Source organism: Schistocerca cancellata, chromosome 6 (assembly GCF_023864275.1).
Source record: "Schistocerca cancellata isolate TAMUIC-IGC-003103 chromosome 6, iqSchCanc2.1, whole genome shotgun sequence".
Lineage (NCBI taxonomy): Eukaryota > Metazoa > Arthropoda > Insecta > Orthoptera > Acrididae > Schistocerca > Schistocerca cancellata.
In genome coordinates, this window is record NC_064631.1 from 89,564,419 (window position 1) to 89,584,656 (window position 20,238).

Genomic DNA, 20,238 nt, shown 5'->3' on the forward strand with positions numbered 1-20,238 from the left:
GGCGTAATAAAGCTTGTTTCTGGAGTACCATGTTTGGAAAATAAGCTGTAAACAATGTACTACCGGAGTATTTCCAACATACCCAATTATAATCTCTAAATGTCTATTATTATTCTAATTATTTGTTTTACTTATTTTGCTATTTTTTAAAATTGTTACTTTACGGCTTAAATTTATGTTCTTTTAGTTTACAGTTTCACATTCATGTATTCTGCTAATTCAAAATTAACAAAATCATTACAGTAACGATAATCTCTAAAGAAATGATTAAAACAACTTTTTTTCACCATACACATAAAATGAAAGAAAACACACGACGGACATCAAACTATAAAACAAAATTCAGCAGGACATCAAATTGTGGTTGATGATCATCTCAAATCCTGATTTGCACCAGGCATATTTCAGTATATAGGACAATTTTGGCAAAGACAATCGATTACGTACAAGTGACTGCAGGCTGATTATATCGTTTCCCGTATGGAGATTGACATCATAAACATTTAACAGAGTTAGATCTGAAAATAGTCTCACAATGTTTTGCCAGAATCGAACGCCGTATACGTCCAATGGCTGTACCTGCCATCAGGTATGACGCTCAAAACGGTTTTCACATTGGCCACCCTCTTTCTACAGTTTTAAAAGAAATTAATACAGAGTTTGATCGAGAATTAGAGAAGGTCTATTTGAAGCCCCAAATGTTCTTGTGACACCATCGAAATACGGTAACCGAACGTCTGATCATGGTAAAAGATATTTAACAGAAGTTTTCTTTCTCAGTGCGGGAGGAAAACTTTCATTACTGTGAGGTTCTTGGGGTGGTCACTAGGAAAGAAACGTTTTGAGAGTCGTACCCGAGGAAAAGGAACTTTCTCACGTGGTGATCCAGAAAAGATCAGTAGAACAGCCTCTGGAAATATATGCCATTCGACGTCTGAAAAAAAATGTGAAAATGTGATATGATTTTCAGATCCAGTTCTGATGATACCAGTCTCCACTTCAGAAATAATATCATGAAGTTGCCGTCATTAGTACATAATCAGTTCTCTTTGTGAAGGTTTCCCAATGTTCTGAAACATGTTTGATACAAATCTGTATATTTAGTGCATCTGCCGTCATAATTTGCGAGTCCTACTGACCGCTGTGTGTATTACGTGAAGAAATTTCTTTTATTTTATGCGCATGTTGAAAAATAAACGTTGCTTTAAGCATTTCCTTCGAAACTCTCATTTCTCATTTTGTATCGTAATAATGAGTTATTTTCTATTAAAAGTGTGTGTGTAATAGAGAGAGAGAGAGAGAGAGAGAGAGAGAGAGTGGTGTGTGTGAAATTGCGAACTAAAAAAATATATTTTAAAATTTGAAACAGCAATAAAAATCAAAAATAAGTAAAAAAAATCATTAGAATAATAATAAACTTCTAGGTATTATAATGAGACATGTTGAAAACACTCCAACAGCACATTGCATACAGCTTATTTTCCAGAAATGGTATTTAGGAAACCAGCTATACTACACATGGATGTATGTGGCGTGAAAGCTTCTTTAACTTACGTGATAAGAAAAATTTTCATTTTGCAGAATTAATGGTGGTGCAGTATTTTGCAAAATTTCAGATTATTAGCAATTGATTTATACAGTTTTATTGAACGTCTGATACATTTTAACTTCTATATGAAACATTTTTTACACACCATTGTATCGAAAATATCCCTCAAAATCTATTAAGTCAAATTACATTTCAGAGCTCGTTCTACCTGTTGAAGGTGAAAACGGGCAAAAACGAAAAAAATTTATTGCATTACTTTGACTCCTATACATACTTGCCAAGTTTCGTCAACATCTTCACACGTAAGAATGTTCCCCCTCAGCCAAATGCCTTAAATTCGTACCCATCCAGAACCACTAGCAAACTTCGTACACTGGAAGGATTCACACTTGATCGGTAGCGTCTACACCACCATTTTATTCTTATTCCTATTAATTTACTGCTTATCCTGGTAATGGTAAAGGAGTTTTAATTACTGTTAGACTGCCTCTAGTATTCAAAAATGGTTCAAATGGCTCTGAGCACTATGGGACTTAACATCGGAGGTCATCAGTCCCATAGAACTTAGAACTACTTAAACCTAACTAACCTAATGACATCATACACATCCACGCCAGAGGCAGTATTCGAGCCTGCGATCGTAGCGGTCGCGCTGTTCCAGACTGAACCGCCTAGAACGGCTCGGCCACACCGGCCGGCCTCTAGTATTCATTACGTTAAAAGTGGATTGTAGTGACCAATATTTGCGACACAAAAAGTAGCTGCTTCACGCTGAATGTCGGGTTGTCGGCGTCTGCAATTGCTGTACTGGATACGCTCTCTAGCATCAGTCGGCTCCTCACAGAAGCAGATCACCTAAAGCGAGATACGGAGCGACCATACTCGCCGGCTGCTTGCCTTTGCGTTGCAGTAGCGCCCTGTTTTGATTCTCAGTACTGAAACCCGTAGCGTTGAATGTAAAAAAAAATGGCAAACGGGGCCACAAACAAGAGAATCTACTAAAAAATTAAGCCGAATACCCCATGCAAAATAATTACGAGTACCCTTTTAAAGATTTTAACAATGCCTGCATCACGCTTTTAAAAAACACCTTATTTTTCATTTTGAAGTTTTGTGGTCCGGTCACTTTTGTCTTGAGATCCATAAGCTAAGGCTAGATAACAAGCACGTGAATGCGAAATTGCGAATACGAAATGTGAGAACAGAACAGTAGTAAAGGGCGCACACAGAGCCACGTAAACGGCGCTCGATCCATTGGCACGTGGAATAAGGCTGATATTGGTAGAAATTAATGGGCAAATGATTAAGACTTTTCTCGCATTCGACACGAATGAGGTTCAAACTCTCGTCGGGCCCTCAATCTATTCACTTAATTACTTTGAAATGACATTTCCGATTTATTGAGACACCCATTCCACTTTGGAGCTTGAGATCCATCTGTAATTGCCTCGCTATTGACTGCACTCTAAAACATGAATCGTGCCATTTTCGCTTCCTCTTACTGAGTCAATCTATCCGTCAACATTATTACAGAGCCCAAGACAAACAGCTTTGCTGATGTGCCGGGCAGTTAACTGATAAAGCGTTCAGATCTGTATCAGTAGCTCTGCTGCTACGCTATCGCCGCCGATAGATAAACAGTTCTGCGGACAAGCTTCAGTCGTATGCAGTGCAGAGTAAGCGTTACAGACAACTGGAGTAGTTTATTGGACTATTAACAAAACATTAAACGTATATAATCATCGGCGAAGCTATAATAAGGATAAGCCTCAATTTTTGGACCACAAGTAGCGACATTAAGGGGACTGCGAAAGAATATTTGCCAGACCTAAAGCATGTAGCTTCAGACAGGTCATAGCAGAAAAAAAAATTGAACAGAAAAACATTGAAAAAGTAATTTAATATGGGAAATAAAGACAACGAACAATAAGTATAGTTGAGCTAAAGGCTAAGAATCTGTAGGAAGTCGACAGACAAATGTTTCATGAACTAGCGTTTTCTTTATAATGATTACCGTTTTAGTAATTTTTTGTTTGTATGAAACGTACTGGCAGAGAGAGGGAGAGAGGGTACTTGATGGCCCGAGCAATAAGATATCGCGTACTAATAGCAAAATCAATTTGTTGTCTGCCCCCGTAATACCAATTATTATCAGAGGCACAACGCTAAAATTCGGAAACGGAATACCAAAATATGCAGCCGTGAATGAGTTCTCATTAAGGCTGGTCCCGGTGGAGGTTCGAGTCCTCCCTCGGGCATGGTGTGTGTGTTTGTCCTTAGGATAATTTAGGTTAAGTAGTGTGTAAGCTTAGGGACTGATGACCTTAGCAGTTAAGTCCCATAAGATTTCACACACATTTGAACATTTGAACGCTTTTCTTATAGCTGACGGGACTTCCAGTTTCAAGAAGAGCCCCTGTATTTGCTTCAACAGATCCCATTATCTATCACAGTTTATACATGGTGTTTCAGAAATGGTGGTCAATATTCAGGGATATAGCAGAAATGATCATTCGAAACAAAAAGTCAAGTAAACATGGGGTCTAAAACGAATGCCTTAAGAGTTATGAGCATTTCTTGATCTTCGATACTGTGAAACAAATCTCTTCTATTGCAAACTCTTTGCTTTCCATATTTTGGGAAGTGGTAGTATGGACCAAAACAAGAATAAATGTCCAGTAAACATGTGCTCGAAAATGCATACCTTAAAAGTTATGAGGACTTGTTCATTAGAAGTGTTGTGTTTCAAAATAGCGAAGATAAACAAGTGCTCATAGCACTTAAGTTAAGCGTTTTAGGGCGCATGTTTACAGGATTTTTTTTTTCTTGTTTTAGTCCATACTATCACTTCCTAAAATATGGAAAGCAAAGAGCTTGCAGTGGAAGAGATTTGTTTCACAGTATCGAAGATCAAGAATTGCTCATAGGTCTTAAGGTACCAGCTTTAGACCCCATGTTTACTTGACTTTTTTTGTTTAGAATGATTATTCGTGTCATATCCTTCAATATTGACCATCACTTCTGAAACACCCTGTATATCTAAGACTGCAACCTGGAACAATACGTTCGAAAAGTAGGTTAATAGTTGGGAAGCACTTTGTGGGATGAAGGATAACGTCTTAGCCATGAAAATTTATACTTACAACGTCTGAATTCAGCCTCTTAAACAGCTTCAGTTTATTACCGCTTTCTCCTCTCATGCTTTGTGTTTACCATATAGCGAACTTGGTGGTTGGTCCCATAACGTCCCACTACCTCTTTGCCTTCTTTCACATAGTGTCATAACCCTGAATAACGTCTGATTGAACAGTCTGGATCCGCGCGAGCGCTACGGTCAAATGGTTCAAATGGCTCTGAGTACTATGGGACTTAACATCTGTGGTCATCAGTCCCCTAGAACTTAGAACTACTTAAACCTAACTAACCTAAGGACATCACACACATCCATGCCCGAGGCAGGATTCGAACCTGCGACCGTAGCAGTCGCGCGCGCTACGGTCGCAGGTTCGAATCCTACCTCGGGCATGAATGTGTGTGATGTTCTTAGGTTAGTTAGGTTTAAGTAGTTCTAAGTTCTAGGGGACTGATGACCTCCGAAGTTAAGTCCCTTAGTGTTCAGAGCCATTTGAACCATTGAACGTATGACTGAAAAATACAGTGCCGCTTGTATCTTAGCATTTCTCGGCTTCATAAGGAAATAAGACCTTCCGAACGACTGCATACTGTTCCTTGTTCGACGTTACTCACCATAGAGAAGGGAAACTCGTCACCACACTGGTTGTCGACGGTTGGCTACCTCTGTTTTGGCCAGGCTACGCCACTCTCACACAGCACACAACGGATCTGACGAAAAGATAGCGTACTAGCAGTTTGAAAACAAGACGCACAGGAAATGTTCAACAGTATGATCAACATCAGTATTTGTACGTTATTTGAAAGTACAAAAGAAAAAGTCGGTGAAATGTAGAACTCCAAATGGAAACTTTGACTGTTTAATTAGGTAACAAAAATTGATTCACAGTTATATGCTCGACTGAATTACGAAACCAGGACATTCGCAGTTAATTCCAGAAAAATCTGTTATTGGTCTGAAAAGATCACTCCATACCCCATCCTACTGCAGAAGTCAGCCGCAAGGTTTTTGACTACATAATATGTATGTATCATAACCATTTACGTTAACTTGCGTTCAGTTCGAATTTACTGCGCAAATTCTGTAGGCGCGTAAGTGCTTGAAAGCAAATAGAGAAGCGGGAACACTTGTTGCGTACTGACTGAATAGGCTCTCGGAAAATCGATAGTTTTGAAAAAAATATTTTACGCCGGCGCGCCACGTGCTTTCCTTGCGTTGCGAGAACCTTCTGACGTCACAGTGTTTCCTAAGAACACCAACCCACTCCAACCACGTACGTTCCTGTTTCTTTACATCCTGTTTGCTCCAACTAACGACCTTAAAATTTTACCGTTCTTATCTCTTACTTTTTCCAAGCACTTTCTCCTGCTTTGCATGACATTATACCAAGAACTGGCGTCTTCTTTTGGGTAAATAACGTCCAACTACTTGTGAAGATCAGTAGCGTAGTTTATGTACATTCTTAAAATCGACTCCAAGCAGTGCACTAATTCAAGCTGTGTACGCAAAGGAAGTCAGGCTTGTTGCTGCTCTGGAGACAGTGATCTTACTGCAAATCGCAAGTGTCATTTTTGGAAACAGTGATGGGAACTGTGTACAGAAACTAACCTCCTTGCTGGAGAGCATGTTCAAATATCTGCACCACGTCCTTGAGATGTGGCGATGTTCTCGTCCCACCACTCGGGATATCTCGTTATTGGATTTGTGACAGAATACGAAGGCGGAATGGGCTAGGAAAGGGGAATAGACGTGGAATTCCAGACTTACTGATAGCAGTAGTATATGTGAATTCAATGACACATGTCATTCACAAGAGAGGTACCCCAACTCGAACGGGTGAAACGCAATAAAAAGTATTTTCAAATACAGACATGTGTCTCTTCTACCACCCTTTGAGGCTACCTGTGAATTTCCGCATTATTAACAGTACAAACTATACCATACGGCTTGCTCATGTTGCACTTTTGCAAATTGTCAAACTGCATTTCACGCTACATGATAGATAATTCGTGATACGTCTTCTGTCTGTTATCTACAACCAGATTTCTACACTGAGATACAAGAGATATGTTTATACATGCGTGGCAAAGAACTCGCTACGAAGTCGATGTAAATGATGTGACCATTGTGGCTTTTGATATTCAGCTACTGCTGTGCTGACACACAAAATGATATTGTATGTGCACATGTTTCCATTGTTAAGTGTGAAAAGTGTTCCACTCCGTTGTGTTCTAATCACTTCACTGACACTCAACATTTGTAGTTTTTCAACGAACAAGGTACCGTAATGATGTACGACAACACAGCAATTTATATTTTGAGAAATATGACAGAATTGCATGTGCTAACATACAAGGTTTAATGTGTATAAGTGCAGATAATTTCATATGTGATATCTTAATATGTACACACATCAGTGTGTTGGTTGCTTTTTCCCTACGTCGAACAGTCTCCCCAAAAACCCCACTAACTTGAAGACCTGATGTTTCCTACACGGTCGTAACTGTACCAGTAAGTGGACAACGCCTGTCAGTATATACTAACCATTTTGAGTTCACACTTCAAAATCTGACCTGCTGCCCAGGGGAAAATAACCATTAATGGCAGTCTCTTGCCACATTTACTTGGAGGTTCTACCCAACATAAAAACATACAGTTTGTAATAGCTGTAATTACTTGTTCGCAGATGGCGTAAATAGTGAGGCAATGTTGTTCCGTACACCATCTTCTGTCAACAGTAGAAATATGTGCACTTATACTTGCTACACCCTGTATGTAGATTCAAGCAAATGTTTTAGCTTTCTGCTGCATTACACCTCATTCAGGACTTTTGTGGATCTGCTGGTAATAATTATTGTATTTTACACTAGATTATTTCCTTAGCGGGTTTTTCCTATGTAGCCAGATTCGTTAAACTTCCAACATCGATTGTGCATCAATGCAGAGCGTTCCAGATAAATGACTTCCATGAGTGGCAAAACACACACCCGTATTTAAAAATAATATTCATTAAATTTTAGCCGTTCCTTTGTCAGCGACAAATGGGTTCAGACACTAAGCACAACAGACAGTGCAGTTTCTTACCGCTAACTACGCATAAATGTGTGTCCACACGATGTCTCTTCCCTCGTGCGCAAGCACAGACGCAAAATTAGACTAATCAAAACAACGCACTCTATTCATGTGGGGTCTCGAGTCCATACGTTGCCTCACTATCCAAGCACTCCGCTAGAATCTACTTAATCCCTCGGCATTTGTGCTGCGTTTAGTAGGTGAATGGCGACAGAAAACAAGAAGGTGGCTACAGGTAAAATTGTATCTAAATAGTACAGGCACTAAACTGCGTGAAATACGAAGCGACAACGATGTCTTGTGTGAAAATTTCTGGATTTCAATTTTCTTCTACGGAAACAGAACTTTATCTCTAGCAATACGTATACTGTTTGCATAATGCTACTTATGCAGCCGTAAGGTTGGCAGTAACATTATATTATCTGTTATCTGAGAACTGGCGACTCATATGCCATACTGAGCTATTTATTTCACTTTTCGAAACAAAGCATTTCAGTGATATTTTCCGAGACTGCGAAAAACTTAAAGGTATGTTCTTGGTGGTTACCGGTATGCTCAGGTTAGTTAGCACCCATTAAGTCATTGGCATTTTATTTTATAAAAAAAATGTTTACACAACTTCACTCGGCGCAGGATCAACCAACCTCTTCATATATTCTTTCGCAGCAGTATTGTATATGACCTAGGTTTGGCTGTAGTCATCTATAGATTTCCCTGTGCTTTGTTTGGAAATACAGACATCACTGCACATAAATCGCCTTAAAGCATAATCACACTTCACTGCACGACGAAAAACCCGTAAATGTCGTCCGCTAAACAGACTCCGACCAAATCCGGGAAGCAAAGCGGTATGACGCCCGCCCTCTATTTCGAACAAATCGGACGTGAGTGTTTGCGCTGTCCGAAATGTGGAGCGCACACGCAACGTCGAACGGACTTGAGGCAACTTGTGGAAGCTCTCCTGGCGCCGGATACGACGCCACAGCTGGCGGCCTGACTTGACCTACCTCAGTGCTCGGAGTCAGGGAGCGCAGCACGGAGCCAGGAGCAGAGCACAAGCCGCTGTCGCTGTCGCCGTCGTCGTCAGTCTGAGTGTCTGACCATGAACTGCCCGGCGCGCAACCCGCGCCTCGCTTTTGTGGGCTGGCGGTGGTGCAGTGTTGCCAGCCTGACCGCGCGGCCACACATTATGTCATCCAGCATCAGCGCCTCTGCGCCCGCTGGCTTTTAAATCTCGCGCCGCTGCCCGCAGGTCCCGTGGGAATAGCGCGAGCCACTTCACACACGCACACGCTAACGCACACGCACGCGCCTGTGTAGTCCCCGCATTAGCAGCTCTGTAGAGCGCTGTGGCCGGCTAATAGTGTCATCAACCGCATATCCGGGGATCATCCGCATTATAGGCCGGTATTACACTATCAAATTTCTTTGTCCAATATCTTTGTCCAATATCTTTGTCAAAGATATTTGATAGTGTAATAGGGACTTTGTCAAATGTCGTCCAATATTTGATCAAATCTAGGGCCTCGCTGTATATTTGATCAAAGAAACCGCTTGTCTTCTGTTCACTGCAATGTAACATGTTACCACATGGAGCGCTAGCATCGCTGCAGCGTACTGTCGTCTGTAGTGTTTTTATAACCATTGCCGGTAAATACAATTGGTGTGTGCCGACAGCTACAAAATTAATAGAGATGTCTGAAGCTGATGAGGCGCTTTACAACGTGAGGCACCCTGAATACAAAAATAGATTAAGAAGATTGGAGACCTAACCTGATCTAACCTAACCTAACCTAACGTAACCCTCTCCTGTAGCAAGGAATGGGAGTGTTATAGTGAGCCTGTCTTCTGAAGATGTGAATATTGTGCTTTGTGATATGAGGATACACTTCATAGAGCACATACAGAAATGTATGCTCATCCATTCTTAAGTACTTGATGTACGACTTGACGTCTTCCACTGTAAGCTCACGTAACAAGTTTTGTTGAATGCTTTTATCGTGTCGTCGTAAAACCCACGGCTTCACCCAGATTAGATTAGTTTTTCGTTCCATAGATCCGTGCTGAGGACAGCCTCGTGGATGTAGAACATGTCAGATTTTCTTTAAGCTGAAATAACAATACTAATAGTATGAATAAATACAATACATCATTTGTTTCTATTAAAAATTTCGCCAATGGAGTAGAAGGAGTTGGCCAGTAGTATTTCAGGCTCCTTTTAAACTGATCTTTATTTCTAATTAAATTTTTTATGTTTCCTGGCAAATTATTGAAGATGAGTGTTCCTGAGTAGTGGACCCCTTTTTAAACTAAAGTAAGTTGGTTGGTTTGTGGGATTAAAGGGACCAGACTGCGATGGTCATTGGTCCCTTTTTCCAAATACTAAAAACACCCACAGAGAATAAAAACGAGTAACAGAATAGATCACAGACGCTTTTAAGTCCTTGTGCAGATCATTTTTGTTCCTGGTATTGTATGTATGAACTGAGTTGTTTGTTGGAAAAAGAGATATATAATTTACGACAAATTTCATTAAGAATCAAATATACTGAGAGGCAGTAGTTAGTATACCCAGTTCTTTGAAGAGGTTTCTGCAGGAGGTCCGTGAATTTACTCCACAAATAATACGTATTACACGCTTTTGGACCTTGAAAACTTGTTTGACTTCAAGATTTATTCCAAAATATTATCCCATATGACATTATGGAATGAAAGTATGCAAGCTTTTTCATTTTTATGTTTCCTATGTCTGCTAACACTCGAATTGCAAATACAGATTTGTTAAGGCCTTTCTGCAGTTCTGTGGTGTGCTCCTCTCAATTGAATTTATTATCGAGTTGTAATCCCAGGACTTTTAAGACTGTCAACCTCGTATGTATGGTTCCATTTTTTCCCCCACTTCTTTTCCGCATGTGCACACAATGCAATTGGAGTACGTAGAACTGCTGCGGTTAGTAACAAGTTGTTGTCAGCCATCTTGAACTTTGACGAAAAATTTGATGACAGTGTAATACCCCCTCTAGCGCTACGTCAAAGATCTTTGTCAAATATATTGGACGGAATATTGGATCACATCTTTGATCAAATCTTTGACAAAGAAATTTGATAGTGTAATACCGGCCATAGCAATGTTAATCTTCCCAGCTCCTTTATTGGCCGACTGCTTCTGTCGTAATTCGTCGATGATCACTATTAATACGAGGACTGTTCGGGAAGTAAGGTCCGATGGGATGCGAAATGAAAACCGCAGTGAAAATCAAAAACTTTTTAGTCGCAAAAAAAAAATGATTCAAATTAACATCAGAGGTCATCAGTCCCCTAGACTTAGAACTACTTAAACCTAACCAACCTAAGGATATCACACACATCTATGGCCGAGGCAGGATTCGGACCTGCGACCGTAGCAGCAGCGCGGTTCTGGACTGAAGCGCCTAGAACCACTTGGTCACAATGGCCGACTATTTGCAACAGTTAACCACACCTTCCAACTACCTCTCTATACCGTCGCCGCCAATTCTCTACGCTGGTCTGGCTTTCGTTGTTTGTGCCAAAATGTTGTCTTCCTAGCCAGTAGTTCGTGTGAGAAGAGATGAACAACGGAGGGAGCCAATTAATGGCTGCATTGTGGGTGATCAAACACTTCCCATTGAAAACGCTGCAGGAGTGTCTTCACTGCCCCTGCAGAATGCGGCTGAAAATTGCCTTGAAGAAAGAAACGCATGACATTTACGTTATGTCGGCTGCATAGCTTCAGGTGAAATCATTCACGAGATCCACGTACTGTTGTTTTAGGCATTTCTACATGACCACTTTGTGCTCTGAACTGAAAAGAGCGACGTGCAGCGTTCGATGGGCACACTAAAGACACTGTCCAACACATCCGTGCAAAGTTCCATTCGAATTTCACAGTGGTTTCTATTTCGCGCCTAATCGGACCTTACTTTCAGAATACGCATTGTATTATTCTCACAAAACACAGGGTGTCCCACATTAAATCGGTACACCTCACGTACCAGTTAGTCATCTCTACACCAATTGCTTGTGAAATGTCAATACTATCACGAAAGTTGGCTACACTGCATTTTATTAGAAAGTTGGGCACAGGTCTGTATTCATGCGTCATTTGTCGAGAGAAGCTCGTATTGTAGAGCTGTTACAAAATTCAAATGGCTCTGAGCACTATGGGACTTAACATCTGAGGTCATCAGTCCCATAGAACTTAGAACTACTTGAAGCTAACTAACCTAAGAACATCATAGGCATTCATGCCCGAGGCAGGATTCGAGCCAGCGATCGTGGCGGTCGCGCGGTTCCAGACTGAAGCGCCTAGATCCGCTCGGCACACTGGCCGGCATAGCTGTTACAGAAATGGGGCAGTTTGCATTAGAACAACGAATTGATATTGCGGAGTGTTACATAAAGACAGGCTCCATCAAGTAATGTAAACAACCGTTTCAAGCGAAGTATCCCGGTAGGAAACTCCCCACGACCAGCATTATTCAAGAACTGTATAAGAAATTGAGGACTGCAGTATATGTTCAGAATGTGCAGAGCAATAGGCGCCTGAAAGTGAGGACCCCTGAAACTATGGACAGAATTCTCATGGACATGACGAGAAGTCCCCTGCAAGTCAGTATGGAAGTTATCGCAGCAGGTTGGTCTGTCGTCTGAGTGTGGTGCAAGAGCTGAAATTTGAGGTTCATTGCTCTCTCTCTCTCTCTCTCCCCCCCCCCCCCCCTCTCTCTCTCATCGTGCACTAAAAGATATGAAACTAATAGCCTGTCGTCTGAGTGTGGTGCAAGAGCTGAAATTTGAGGTTGAAAGGTCTCTGTTGGATTCCTTTCCTGTTTAATTTCTTAAATCTGTTGCCATTTATGGAATAAATTCCTCTTCTAAATGTACTGTGGCGTTTCTGACTATCTGGGAGGAGACTGAGCAGTGGAACGTGTTACTTTTACACATAAACAAGAACGATCTGTCACACTACTACACTTTAAAGCACAGTTTATATGTAATTCTTATATGTAATTCATGTCACACAGTCTCATACGGAACCTACATCCGCTTTCTTTTATATACTGTATATGATAAGATACTGTCATCCCCCTTCCCTTTTGTGTGAGAGGATGAATGAGCATATGTATTTCTAGTTGCATGCTTGAGGGTAGCAGACAAGGCTGTCTGCTAGAGAACAGTAGGACCAACGTCGGAACAGGTAGCTACGCTTCCTAAAAGCAAAGAGGTTTCTATCCTTAGTATGGTCCTGTCCGTCCGTTGTCATGTTGGTATAGGAAGCTGCCCCTCTGGCCACTTCCGTTGGTCTTTGTGAGCCACCCTCGGGAAGCACGCTCGGCAGTAGGGCAGTTGCAGGGTGGCCGTGGCGAGCGTCTGAAGTGGTAAGATCTCCGGCTAAGCGCGTGTCTGTTAAGTCCGTAGGTCAATGGATTTCTTAAGTTCAGCCTAACTGAAAATTTAATCACCTTTATTTCGGGTTTAGGTCTAAAATATCCGATGTTATCTTAAATTGCAGGGCAGTGTAATTATCGTGTGAAGTTCAGATTATTTTTTTTGGTAGTTGCTTTGTTACTACTTTGTGAGTAAAGTGGAACCACGTGTTGATCAGTAACTCTAACTAAGTTCATCAATCTTAAATCCGAATGTGCGTGAGATTATAACGTCTCGTCTTGAGAATATTTTTTTAATATAGCAACTTTTCTTTATGCTTTTCTTTATGTTCAACCCACGTGGGGTGTACTTTGCGAGACCAGTACCACGTGCTTATATAACTGTTTGACCCATCAGGTTAATAGTAAGACGTTAGTAACCAGTTCAAGGTTTTTCTTTTGTCAATTGCTTTTCGATCTAATGTATTTTAATTATCAAAATTATTGTGGAGTTGTACGCTTTGTGTAAACCAAGTTGACCACGTAGAGCATGTGGTGTAATCATCAAAGTAGCCCTCAGCTATTCTTTTTGCGAAGACTTCACAAAGAGTTAATATGAATTTAGTATACCAGTGTGTGGTAATTACATGACGGACAGGATTGTGGTATGAACGTAATTTCTTTGGGTAAAAACTGAATCTGTTGGTTGTGGTTAATTTCTTCTTGCTTATGTTTCAATGTTCTTCGTGTGTTATTTTATGAATGGAGTGTTGTATGCAGTTTTCCAAATCTTGGCTCCATATTTTATGTGTTCCGTAAGATTACAATCTCACATTCTTTTCAATCGTAAATAAGGCACCAGCTCAGTTATAACTCACGTATAATATGCTGAAATTTCAATGAACAATCTTAAAATAAATTTCCAAATATAAACTGATTTCTTTCTTTTTATTTAAATTCTCCTTTTTATATATATATTTTACCGGTTTTGTATGACTATTAAAAGATTATCATTAATGTTAGTCTGCTTGGTAAACCTAGACTAAATATCTGATGAAACAGTTGCCCAGTAATCCACGGTTAACGTCCCCAGACAGATCACGGCTTTTAACCCACTTTCATTGTCTATTAGCTCCGATTTCAGCATACCAAATTAAAGTAACAACGTTGCAAGGTTCATTGCGCTCTCTCTCTCTCTCTCTCTCTCTCTCTCTCTCTCTCTCTCTCTGTCTCTATTTGTTTAGTCGATTCATACTATCCCTGACCCTATGAACCAAAGCACGCCAAATTTCTACTGTTCTGCACTTTCTTCCGTAGGCTTTCCATGTTGGAACACATCACTGCTGTGATGCCGTCGATCGGTCTCATCCATTGACGTCCTCTTCTTCTAGTCAAGTGCCATCTATCTTCTCCAGTATTACGATACGACAGTAGACCTGTTGTCCATTTATCTGAAGCTCCAGAGATTTTTCTTTAAACACGTGGTTGTTTTGTGCATGTTAGGCAATTATTATCATGCAAATGTCAGTTCAGCATTAATGTAAGTGGACGATATTTTCAACGACATCTCTAAAACCGTATTCATCACACGATAGTTTAACCACCGTCTCTGGGCGTCACTAGCGTCAAAATCTTCATGAAGGCACGGAAACGGTACATCTGTGACATTTTTCTCATCAATTTTTATGTTTCTTTTTACCTCATCTGAACACCTTGAAATTTTGTATACGTATTTTTTTCACCCTTTACATACAGCGATTGGTCACAAGTAAATAAAAAATAATGGAAAACAAAAATACCAGCTTCCTAGCCTCTGGCTTAGGCAGGTTAATCTGTCACCGCAACCTGATTTCACTTTTACATTCTTTCGCTCCACCAACTCAAAATTAGATTGTCATCTTCCATCCTAACGTAGACCTTAGGATACACTAACGAACAGTCAGTCACCACAACGTAGATTCCACCTTTGAGATGAAAACATTAGTAATATTGTAACAAAGATAGTGCAAAAGTGTTGCTCATATCAGTAGAGAAATGTCCGCAAGTGGCAGAAGTAGAAAATAAAGAAAGAGCCGTACACGCAACGTGAGTAAGTCATGTCATTTCCTCAACACAACCAAGATTCGTATTTCAGACGAAACCATTAATAATAAAATTTCAACAAATTTTTTCGACATACAGAAATGTATGTGGCAAAAGCAGCATGTGAAAGAAAAGCCGTGTAAAAAATACAATTAATTCGTATGTTGGCGGAAGGGAGACATATGTAGTCAACAGCTGTTATTGGCTGTCACATACTCTCATCCCATTGGTATGTAGTCAACAACAGTTACTGGATACCACATACTGTCATCTTGACGCGGACACGCATTGAGAACGTCTGCTGTGTGCCGCCAAAAGATGGCTCGAATGGTTGACCGTTCTTGTATGGCGTACTGTACCTGGTGTGTAAAACCTGGATACAATACGGAACATCCAGACAAAGCTATATCCTATCAAATAAAAGAGTATCTCCCTAATTCGAACATCACCAAACTCCTCTACACAAAGGCTCTGTAGTCATGTAGTCTACAGTTTCCAATTTCCAATTTGTTCCCTTACGGAAACTCTCATCCATAAGCTTCGTTCCATATGAATCCTTACTTCCAGATGGTCCTTCACATTCAAAACAAAACCAGTCCACACGCTCTCAGCAATGTATTCAAGAGGGTACACCCTAAGATCACTGTTGATGAGGATGAAAACATGATTCCTTAATCGCAGATCCGAAAAGCCATCTGCGACATGATTCCCCTTGTCCAGATACTCTCAATATCCCCAAAAACTACTAATTACTTTTCCTAGCCTCACTTAACGTCGTAGACCACGTCCACCTATCATACGCCACTCCATGTTTACTATTTCCAAAAATACCTTACCTACAGTGACCAACAGAACGAGTGATATAAAAATCGGTTCTAAAGTATCGATCAAATTTCCCAGGAAGGGAAACGTACGCAGCAGACGATCTCAATGCATTTCCGCGTCAAATTTGAGATAACCAGTGGGATGACAGTATGTGGTAGACAGTAACGGCTGTTGAGTGGGATGACAATCACTTTCACATGTTAGGTTATCATTAGGCACTACAAAGTTGTTTGTCGATAGTCGAATTCACTAAAATAAAAACAAAACAGTGATTATCTAGACAGGAATAAAAGATTGTGTTATCTCGCCACTGGAGACTTTAACGACTGGATGCGACACGAACTCTTACTCTAAGCTGCAGAAACCTGTTACGTAAAAACAATGCATCCGCAGCCTGAAAAACGTGAACGCGAAAGTTACCGTATGTAACTAAGATTTCACGATCGGCAATTTAAATTTCTGTGGAAAATGGAATATTTGCCGTAGAAGGTAACAACGACCTCATGACTCAACGAAATATTTTCTGTGGCACTACCGCAGTTTCATGCCAGATACTAAACCGCAAAAAATATGCAAAAAGAAGATGCAGAAGAAGAAGAAAGAGAGTACCTCAAGCAGAAACACTGCGCACGATACTTCACCATATTCAGGTGTAGTCAATTGATATCTTGGAGACTTACATACAGTTTTACACTTTAACAATATTTAAAAGAGAATTTTTTTGGTGCGTCCGCAGTGCGAATTAAGACGGAGAACGACAGAAACATTGTACCATCATTGCGGCATCACTTGCAAATGGCAAAAATTACCAAAACGAGCTCGTATTGATGTGAATATATCGTAACGAGTCAATAACGTGTCAATTGCAGCAACACTTGATGTCTTGCGACAACTTTTATTTATTCACGAACGTCTTTTCGGCTTCTTAAATTGGACCCGCTTGAATACTGATCGTCATCATAACATATCAAATAACAGCAGTACAGAGGACTGACACTAAAAGAAAACAACGCAGTTTTAATCAGCCAGGCATTTATGATAAGCTTTATATGTGTAAATCTCGTAACTATCCCGTTACCTGACACTTCCACCAGTCTTAAGATTATTTTATCTGCGATTGATAGACATTGATGGCACCTTAGAATGATCTAAGAAGGCGAAAATGGGTTCATGAAGAAACAGAAATTGTTGCAGAAAAATGAAAAATGCCTTTCTTTTTGCCTTGGTGATTTCTATCACGTTCTTCCGTGGACCGACGAAAACCCGTATTAAGTAAGATTTCAATATAATGGATAAATGAATACTTATTATTGAGCTTAAAAACAATAAAAATCAGCGAATCATTAGAAGAAAGACGTCATAAGGTCTGGCGTTGTTAGACAGACACCTGAATTGATAAGGATAAGAATTTTTTGTTTCTCACATATGCACGAATAAAACAGAAAACTGTCTTCCACCAAGTCTCTGAGGAATTACCTGATGTGAAGTTAACCTTAGAATTTAACACTTATTTCTGCGGCCACGAAGCGACAACGCAGATGAACATAAATAACGAACGAAAACTAACGCCTTATTGATTCGATTGCATTGTTGCCATGTGTGCTTCAGTTTTACATGTTCATAATGTCTTTCGTTTTTGCTTTATAAACGGAGCTATTAGATCATCCGAAAAGATAAACTATCAAACTCCTTGACTACACTGGTCTGTCGGAAATGTGGTGACGTCAATTACTCTGAGCAGAATCTTTCCAGATTTATGTATAGGAGATGAAAATAATTGAATCTTTTGAAATCTGGTGTTACAGAAGAATGTTGAAGATTAGATGGAAAGGTCGGATAACGAATGAAGAGATGCTGAAGGTGCACTGAAGATGTAAATGGATTTAAGATGCAGTAGTTATTTAGAGGTGAGGAGGCTTATACAGGATTGACTAGTGTGGAGAGCTGCATCAGACTAGTCTTCTTAAGAAAGACTAGAAATGTAATGTGTCCTGACAGGCTTTACATTTTAAACAAAATGTTATCTTAATTCTTTTTGCCTTACTAATTTCATAATGAAACAGTACGACAACAGTGACAAAACTATCGCGAGATCTAAACACAAAATCATCATTACAATCATAATCTTCATCAGCATCATTTCTCACAGCAGCACGTAAGGCTGTAAGTCACCAGTGAGCCAAACAACACAGAAACTTGGCACTGGCTCGCCGGAGACGTTTACTGTGCTCCAACGAGTCGCGATATCGCCTTTTTTACAAATGACGCAAAGTGTGGACGGCACGGTAGCTCAGCGTGTTTGGTCAGGGGGTTAGCTGCCCTCTGTAATAAAAAAACTGAGAGAATGGATCAACGATGAAGTTGAAAAAACTGCGTGTGACGTCCGCCCCGAACAAATAGGATCGATAACGAACAAAATGCGATTAAAAAAAAGCGTCGAGTGCAGCGACGACTACCCAAAGAGGCGTTTAACTCATAGTGTGTGGAAATTATAGTTCAGGTGAGAAGTGACTCTCTAATTTTTTGGGTATTTTTCATACAATACTTTGGGCTCAGTTATTAAGGTTGTAGTGGTCGAAACTTTAAGGCCCAACAGGTGATAGTGGGTTCACAACAGGCTATATCAAGATAGGGAGCCAACGGTCGGAAATGCATACCAGTATTTATTGTGTTATGGGCATACACAGCATACGCCGCATAAAAACAGCGTAGCTCACTGTAATTGTTCAAAGTGATGACCACCTGCCTCAATGCATGCATGGCAACGGAGCATGAAGATCTGCAGCACTTTCTCTCAAAGATCCCTGGTGTCTCCTGTACCAGAAGACAGGCAACTTGAACCCCAGCAAGCAGTTCTTTATCCGTTTCTCCGGGGGTTTCGTTCAAAAAGTTCAAAGACGTGAGATTCGGCGATCGCGATAGCCATAGGACAGGACATCCGTTTCCAGATGATGGTACGTGTTGTGTAAGTGCTCGCGGACATTAACATCGAAGTGGGATGGTGCACTATCGTATTGAAACTGTATGTTTGCACGGACAACAAAGAACACAGTCTCTAAGAACTATGGCAGCAGAGTTTGCAGGAACACCATGTAACGTGGACCAGTCAAACGGGGAGGCAGTGTATAAGGAAGGTCCTATTAGGTGATCTCTGACAATGTACGCCCATACGTTGCCAGAGAAACTTTGTTGGTGGCTACCGATGTGGGTGGCGTGGGATTGTCCTCACTCCAAACATGGCTGCTGCGGCTGTTGGAAACACCATAACGGGTGAATGAGGTCTCATCCGCGAAGTTCGGTACTACAGCAATGCGCTGTATAATCCATTGACAGAAGTGAATGCGGGACTCAAAATCGGTTTTTCCCAGCGCATGCACACGTTCTTTATGATAGGAGAATAATACTTGTTCCACCAGTATTCTCCATACTGTATCCTACGAAGCGATCGTTTCAAGGGTAAGTTTACGGGTGCTTATTGGTGGGTGGTCGGCCACACCATTTCACACTGTCTCCTCAAAGTCTGGTCTTGGGACATGTCTGTGGCAGGAACCTTGGCCGGCTCTCTGTGGCGTCAACGACGCCGTCTCTCGAAAGTTAGTGTCCGAGATAAACTTCCAGCTAGGGAGATTCCTGCTGGAAAGTGTTATGTGTACATTCGTGCTGCTTAACGGGCACTAAATCCTGCTTCATCGTACATTAAATGTATGTCTGCCAATTCTCTTGACGAGTAACGTTCCACCTTTGACTACGCGTCATGCACTGTACAGAGAAATACTCCTCATCACGGATACATCACAAGTTGTCTGATGCAACGGACAGCTGGCACCAGTGATAGCGGGGTGCGTGCGGCTCATGTTAACGCCGCGCCGCGATCCGTGTGGTCGTGACATGACACACGTGAAATGAGCTAAGTTGTATACAGCATGTTTGTTTGGTGGTCAGCTGTGTACGCTCTTTATAGCCCGCTGCCTGTTCCTGTATACAACAGCCACCCGGAATCTTTGCGAGAGGGAGACACCGTTGCAATACATACATCGAGACTGCCAGTCATCGCGTTGAACAATTACCATGTCCTATATTGCTATTAGGCAGTGTACGCTGTACGTCCATAACACAACAAAAATATGCATTTCCGATCGTTGGTCCCGTATTTCAGTATAATCGGTTGAAGTCCCACTTCATCTGTTTCAATT

The 20,238-nt window shown here is 40.9% G+C and overlaps 1 protein-coding gene and 1 long non-coding RNA gene across 2 annotated transcripts in view; one reads left to right on the forward strand and one right to left on the reverse strand.

Moving 5' to 3' along the window:
* The window catches only part of LOC126191372 (uncharacterized), a 162,508-nt gene extending 153,613 nt beyond the window's left edge, over window positions 1-8,895 (reverse strand). The window contains exon 1 of the long non-coding RNA XR_007538344.1: window positions 8,762-8,895. This is a non-coding gene — a long non-coding RNA (uncharacterized LOC126191372). The remainder of the gene's footprint in view (window positions 1-8,761) is intronic.
* The window catches only part of LOC126191371 (whirlin-like), a 580,516-nt gene that overhangs the window by 244,813 nt on the left and 315,465 nt on the right, over window positions 1-20,238 (forward strand). The gene's annotated exons all lie outside the window — the stretch shown is intronic.